The following is an 8,884-nucleotide window of genomic DNA, read 5'->3' as shown; positions in this document are numbered from 1 at the left end:
TACTTTTACCCAGTAGTAGTAGTAGTAGTAGTAGTAAATTCACAGGAAAATGTGTACGTACAACTTTTACCCAGTAGTAGTAGTACTAGTAAATACACAGGAAAATATGTGTACGTACTACTTTTACCCAGTAGTAGTAGTAGTAGTAAATTCACAGGAAAATGTGTACGTACTACTTTTACCCAGCAGTAGTAGTGCTAGTAAGTACACAGGAACATATTTGTACATACTACTTTTACCTAGTAGTACTAGTGAGTACACATGAACATATGTGTACATACTACTTTTACCTAGTAGTACTAGTGAGTACACATGAACATATGTGTACATACTACTTTTACCCAGTAGTACTAGTGAGTACACATGAACATATGTGTACATACTACTTTTACCCAGTAGTACTAGTGAGTACACATGAACATATGTGTACATACTACTTTTACCCAGTATTACTAGTGAGTACACATGAACATATGTGTACATACTACTGTTACCCAGTATTACTAGTGAGTACGCATGAACATATGTGTACATACTACTTTTACCCAGTATTACTAGTGAGTACGCATGAACATATGTGTACATACTACTTTTACCCAGTATTACTAGTGAGTACACATGAACATATGTGTACATACTACTTTTACCCAGTAGTACTAGTGAGTACACAGGAACATATGTGTACATACTACTTTTACCCAGTAGTACTAGTAAGTACACATGAACATATGTGTACATACTACTTTTACCCAGTAGTACTAGTAAGTACACAGGAACATATGTGTACATACTACTTTTACCCAGTAGTACTAGTGAGTACACATGAACATATGTGTACATACTACTTTTACCCAGTAGTACTAGTGAGTACACATGAACATATGTGTACATACTACTTTTACCCAGTATTACTAGTGAGTACACATGAACATATGTGTACATACTACTGTTACCCAGTATTACTAGTGAGTACGCATGAACATATGTGTACATACTACTTTTACCCAGTATTACTAGTGAGTACGCATGAACATATGTGTACATACTACTTTTACCCAGTATTACTAGTGAGTACACATGAACATATGTGTACATACTACTTTTACCCAGTAGTACTAGTGAGTACACAGGAACATATGTGTACATACTACTTTTACCCAGTAGTACTAGTAAGTACGCATGAACATATGTGTACATACTACTTTTACCCAGTAGTACTAGTAAGTACACAGGAACATATGTGTACATACTACTTTTACCCAGTAGTACTAGTAAGTACACATGAACATATGTGTACATACTACTTTTACCTAGTAGTACTAGTGAGTACACATGAACATACAGTATGTGTACAGATGGAGACGTTTGTGACAAAAATAAAAATGTAAAAAAAGAGTCCTTGTTAGCGGAATGTAAAAAAAGTATACAAGAGAATAATTACAGTTTTCTATGCAGAACATGTGAAATAAATACACAAGATGATAAAATTGACTTTTTAAAGACTTTTATTAATTTTTTTATTCAATCCAAATTCAATAGTATTTCTCACCGTCTTTATCAAAGTGCTGCAACTCTCAACTTTTTATGGCCCGACAGTCACTTGTTTTGGCGAAGATTTTTCCCGGAAAAGAGGTAGCACTCTGCTTGGAAATGAAATGTGTATTGTTGTCTTTCAGGGGGATTCGCCACCAAACGTGCCATTGTTTGTTTACTTCCTGTTTAGGCAGCGACCTAGTCGGGTCTGAAGCAGCTGCACACCCTTTTTGAAAAAGTGCTGACAAGGCATTTTTCTCACATCAAATTGTTTTACTAATGTGTAAATAGTGATGCTGATGACCATTTTGTGATGTTTGGACTTTTTTCCTGTCAGTAAAGATGATATTTTCCTCCATCACTGGTGCCTCGTATCTGCTGTGAGGCATTTTCGGGCCTGGAGGAGCCCTCAGATGCACAACAAAGAAGCGAAGATGCTGGGGGAAGCAGGATGTTGGTCACGGTCGACGGCGGCGGGGTTTTTTTGTCTTTTTTTTTTGTGTGGTCGCTCAATTATGGAAGGTCAAAGCTTCAGGCTTCTGCACACAGAGTGGGAGGAGTTGCCCAGGGAGCGCAGACAAGAATGTGTGTTGTCTACGGGCCGCTCAGCTGTCCGGATGCCACATTTCAAAGTAAAGGTTTTAGGCGACACAGTTAATTGATGAACAAAAAAATATAAATAAACGGCAGGCACTCTCGACGTGTTGTACAGAAATTATTATATTAGACGTGTAAACTTTAATTTCTAAATTCATGTTTCCTTATTTTTTAAATCAAAATCAGTATGTCAGTTAACTCATTTTTATGATAATATCAAAACAATCACAAATATTATATAGTTTACTCGTATATTAGTATTTTATTTTAACCCTTAGAATGCCCCATTCAGCTAATGTTAGTTTTTTTATTTTGAAAAATGTGCATGAAATGAATTATCATCCATACACTGTATCAAAATGTAGAGATTTGAGCAAAACAATTGTAATGGTTTTATAAAGTTTTCTGTTATGCTACTATACATGTTGGGGTTTTTTTATTCAGAAAAAATAAATCATAAAACTATTATCCATATGCTGTATAAAACATGACATATTTAACTTTAACTTTAACTTAAATATGTCATGTTTTTTATACAGCATATTACGGAGCCCCTAAAGCGACATGGGGGGAAAACATTTTTTTATAGTTATTTGTTTTATTATTATTTTTAGACATGTATCTTGTGCACACGAGATACATGTCTAAAAAAAAATAATAAAATAATTTTTTTTTTTTTTTTTTGAATTTTTTTTATAACTTTATAAAAAGTTTCTCGTGCACACTAGAAAGTTTCTCGTGCACACGAGATACATGTCTAAAAAAAAAAAAAATTTAATAAAAAATTATTTTTAAAAAAAATTCCCCCATGTCCTTTTAGGGGCTCTGTAGCATATGGATAATAGTGTTATGATTTTTATTTTTTTAGCAAAAAAAATAAAAATGGTTTTATACACTTTTCTATTATCCTATTATACATGTTGGGGTTTCTTTATTCAGAAAAAAAAAATCATAAAACTATTATCCCTATGCTGTATAAAAACATGACATATTTAACTTTAACTTTAATATGTCATGTTTTTTTAAACAGCATATAGATAATAGTTTTATGATTTTTTTTTTAGCAAAAAAATGTAAATGGTTTTATACACTTTTCTATTACGCTATTTATGTGGGCTCTGTACCGAGGATGTCATTGTGGCTTGTGCAGCCCTTTGAGACACTTGTGATTTAGGGCTATATAAATAAACATTGATTGATTGATTGATTGATATTATACATGTTGGGGGTTTTTTATTCAGAAAAAAAAAAAAAAACTATTATCCATATGCTGTATAAAAACATGACATATTTAACTTTAACTTTAACTTAAATATGTCATGTTTTTTATTTTAAAAAGTTAAATGGTTTTATACACTTTTCTATTATGCTATTATTCATGTTGGGTTTTTTTTATTCAGAAAAAAAAATCATAAAACTATTATCCATATGCTGTATAAAAACATGACGTATTTAACTTTAACTTTAACTTTAATATGTCATGTTTTTTATACAGCATATGGATAATAGTGTTATGATTTATTTTTTTTTAGCAAAAAAAAAAAAAGGTTTTATACACTTTTCTATTATGTTATTATACATGTTGGAGGGTTTTTTTAGTCAGAAAAAAAAATCCTAAAACTAATATCCATATGCTGTATAAAAACATGACATATTTAACTTTAACTTTAACTTAAATATGTCATGTTTTTTATTTAAAAAAAAAAAAAGGTTTTATACACTTTTCTATTATGCTATTATACATGTTGGGGGTTTTTTATTCAGAAAAAAAAATCATAAAACTATTATCCATATGTTGTGTAAAAACATGACAAATTTAACTTTAACTTAAATATGTCATGTTTTTTATTCAAAAAAATAAAATGGTTTTATACACTTTTCTATTATGCTATCATACATGTTGGATTTTTTTATTCAGAAAAAAAAATCAAAACTATTATCCCTATGCTGTATAAAAACATGACATATTTAACTTTAACTTTAATATGTCATGTTTTTTTATACAGCATATGGATAATAGTTTTATGATTATTTATTTAGCAAAAAATTTTAAATGGTTTTATACACTTTTCTATTATGTTATTATACATGTTGCGGGTTTTTTTAGTCAGAAAAAAAATCATAAAACTATTATCCCTATGCTGTATAAAAACATGACATATTTACTTGAACTTTAACTTAAATATGTCATGTTTTTTATTTTTTAAAAATAAAATGGTTTTATACACTTTTCTATTATGCTATTATACATGTTGGGGTTTTTTATTCAGAAAAAAAAATCATAAAACTATTATCCCTATGCTGTATAAAAACATGACATATTTAACTTTAACTTTAACTTAAATATGTCATGTTTTTTATTAAAAAAAAAAAAGGTTTTATACACTTTTCTATTATGCTATTATACATGTTGGGTTTTTTTATTCAGAAAAAAAAATCATAAAACTATTATCCCTATGCTGTATAAAAACATGACATATTTAACTTTAACTTTAATATGTCATGTTTTTTTATACAGTATATGGATAATAGTTTTATGATTTTTCTTTTTGCAAAAAAATAAAATGGTTTTATACACTTTTCTATTATGCTATTATACATGTTAGGGGTTTTTTTTATTCAGAAAAAGAAATCCTAAAACTATTATCCATATGCTGTATAAAAACATGACATATTTAACTTTCACGTTAACTTAAATATGTCATGTTTTTTATTTTAAAAAATTAAATGGTTTTATACACTTTTCTATTATGCTATTATTCATGTTGGGTTTTTTTTATTCAGAAAAAAAAATCATAAAACTGTTATCCATATGCTGTATAAAAACATGACGTATTTAATTTTAACTTTAACTTAAATATGTCATGTTTTTTATACAGCATATGGATAATAGTGTTATGATTTTTTTTTTTTTTAGCAAAAAAAAATAAAATGGTTTTATACACTTTTCTATTATGCTATTATACATGTTGGGGTTTTTTTATTCAGAAAAAATAAAAATCATAAAACTATTATCCATATGCTGTATAAAAACATGACATATTTTACTTTAACTTTAACTTTAATATGTTATGTTTTTTATACAGCATATGGATAATAGTTTTATGATTTTTTTTTTTGCAAAAAAAATAAAATGGTTTTATACACTTTTCTATTATGCTATTATACATGTTAGGGTTTTTTTTTTTTCAGAAAAAAAAATCCTAAAACTATTATCCATATGCTGTATAAAAACATGACACATTTACTTGAACTTTAACTTAAATATGTCATGTTTTTTATTTAAAAAAATAAAATGGTTTTATACACTTTTCTATTATGCTATCATACATGTTGGATTTTTTTATTCAGAAAAGAAAATCATAAAACTATTATCCCTATGCTGTATAAAAACATGACATATTTAACTTTAACTTTAATATGTCAGGTTTTTTTATACAGCATATGGATAATAGTTTTATGATTATTTTTTTACCAAATTTTTTTAAATGGTTTTATACACTTTTCTATTATGTTATTATACATGTTGCGGGTTTTTTTAGTCAGAAAAAAAAATCCTAAAACTATTATCGATATGCTGTATAAAAACATGACATATTTAACTTGAACTTTAACTTAAATATGTCATGTTTTTTTTTTGCAAAAAAATAAAATGGTTTTATACACTTTTCTATTATGCTATTATACATGTTGGGGTTTTTTTATTCTGAAAAAACAAAATCATAAAACTATTATCCCTATGCTGTATAAAAACATGACATATTTAACTTTAACTTTAATATGTCATGTTTTTTTATACAGCATATGGATAATAGTTTTATGATTTTTTTTTTGTGCAAAAAAATAAAATGGTTTTATACACTTTTCTATTATGCTATTATACATGTTAGGGTTTTTTTTATTCAGAAAAAAAAATCCTAAAACTATTATCCATATGCTGTATAAAAACATGACATATTTAACTTGAACTTTAACTTAAATATGTCATGTTTTTTTTTGCAAAAAAATAAAATGGTTTTATACACTTTTCTATTATGCTATTATACATGTTTTTTTTATTCAGAAAAAAAAATCCTAAAACTATTATCCATATGCTGTATAAAAACATGACATATTTAACTTGAACTTTAACTTAAATATGTCATGTTTTTTATTTAAAAAAATAAAATGGTTTTATACACTTTTCTATTATGTTATTATACATGTTGGGGTTTTTTTTAGTCAGAAAAAATAATTCCTAAAACTATTATCCATATGCTGTATAAAAACATGACATATTTAACTTTAACTTTAACTTAAATATGTCATGTTTTTTATTTAAAAAAAAAAAGGTTTTATACACTTTTCTATTATGCTATTATACATGTTGGGGGTTTTTTATTCAGAAAAAAAAATCATAAAACTATTATCCATATGTTGTGTAAAAACATGACAAATTTAACTTTAACTTAAATATGTCATGTTTTTTATTTTAAAAAAATAAAATGGTTTTATAAACTTTTCTATTATGCTATCATACATGTTGGATTTTTTTATTCAGAAAAAAAATCATAAAACTATTATCCATATGCTGTATAAAAACATGACATATTTAACTTTAACTTTAATATGTCATGTTTTTTTATACAGCATATGGATAATAGTTTTATGATTATTTTTTTTAGCAAAAAAATTTAAATAGTTTTATACACTTTTCTATTATGTTATTATACATGTTGCGGGTTTTTTTAGTCAGAAAAAAAAAACCTAAAACTATTATCCATATGCTGTGTAAAAACATGACATATTTAACTTTAACTTTAACTTAAATATGTCATGTTTTTTATTTAAAAAAATAAAATTGTTTTATACACTTTTCTATTATGCTATTATACATGTTGGGTTTTTTTTATTCTGAAAAAACAAAATCATAAAACTATGACATATTTAACTTTAACTTTAATATGTCATGTTTTTTTATACAGCATATGGATAATAGTTTTATGATTTTTTTTTTTGCAAAAAAATAAAATGGTTTTATACACTTTTCTATTATGCTATTATACATGTTAGGGTTTTTTTTATTCAGAAAAAAAAAATCATAAAACTATTATCCATATGCTGTATAAAAACATGACATATTTAACTTGAACTTTAACTTAAATATGTCATGTTTTTTTTTGCAAAAAATAAAATGGTTTTATGCACTTTTCTATTATGCTATTATACATGTTTTTTTTATTCAGAAAAAAAAATCCTAAAACTATTATCCATATGCTGTATAAAAACATGACATATTTAACTTGAACTTTAACTTAAATATGTCATGTTTTTTATTTAAAAAAAATAAAATGGTTTTATACACTTTTTTATTATGTTATTATACATGTTGGGGTTTTTTTTAGTCAGAAAAAAAAATCCTAAAACTATTATCCATATGCTGTAGAAAAACATGACATATTTAACTTTAACTTTAACTTAAATATGTCATGTTTTTTATTTTTTTTAAAAAAAAGGTTTTATACACTTTTCTATTATGCTATTATACATGTTGGGGGTTTTTTATTCAGAAAAAAAAAATCATAAAACTATTATCCATATGTTGTGTAAAAACATGACAAATTTAACTTTAACTTAAATATGTCATGTTTTTTTATAAAGCATATGGATAATAGTGTTATGATTTTTTTAAAAAAAATTTTAGCAAAAAAAAAAAAGATTTTATACACTTTTCTATTATGCTATTATATATGTTGTTGTTTTTTTATTCAGAAAAAAAAATCATAAAACTGTTATCCATATGCTGTATAAAAACATGACATATTGTACTTTAACTTTAACTTTAATATGTTATGTTTTTTATACAGCATAGGGATAATAGTTTTATGATTTTTTTTTTTGCAAAAAAATAAAATGGTTTTATACACTTTTCTATTATGCTATTATACATGGTTTTTTTTATTCAGAAAAAAAAATCCTAAAACTATTATCCATATGCTGTATAAAAACATGACATATTTAACTTTAACTTTAACTTAAATATGTCATGTTTTTTATTTAAAAAAATAAAATGGTTTTATACACTTTTCTATTATGCTATTATACATGTTGGTTTTTTTTATTCAGAAAAAAAAATCCTAAAACTATTATCCCTATGCTGTATAAAAACATGACATATTTAACTTTAGCTTTAATATGTCATGTTTTTTTATACAGCATATGGATAATAGTTTTATGATTATTTTTTTTTAGCAAAACAAATTAAATGGTTTTATACACTTTACTATTATGTTATTATACATGTTGGGGGTTTTTTTTGTCAGAAAAAAATCATAAAACTATTATCCATATGCTGTATAAAAACATGACATATTTAACTTTAACTGTAACTTAAATATGTCATGTTCTTTTTATAAAAAAAAAAAAAAGGTTTTATACACTTTTCTATTATGCTATTATACATGTTGGGGTTTTTTATTCAGAAAAAAAAATCATAAAACTATTATCCATATGTTGTATAAAAACATGACAAATTTAACTTGAACTTTAACTTAAATATGTCATGTGTAATAGTGTTATGAGTTTTTTATTTTTTTTTAGCAAAAAAAATAAAATGGTTTTATACACTTTTCTATTATGCTACTATACATGTTGGGGTTTTTTTATTCAGAAAAAAAAATCATAAAACTATTATCCATATGCTGTATAAAAACATGACATATTTAACTTTAACTATAACTTTAATATGTCATGTTTTTTATTTAAAAAAGCAAAA

This window comes from Entelurus aequoreus, linkage group LG26, assembly GCF_033978785.1.
Source record: "Entelurus aequoreus isolate RoL-2023_Sb linkage group LG26, RoL_Eaeq_v1.1, whole genome shotgun sequence".
In the NCBI taxonomy this organism is placed as follows: Eukaryota; Metazoa; Chordata; class Actinopteri; order Syngnathiformes; family Syngnathidae; genus Entelurus; species Entelurus aequoreus.
The sequence above is the reverse complement of the archived record's forward strand: the minus strand, read 5'-3'. Positions refer to the sequence as shown.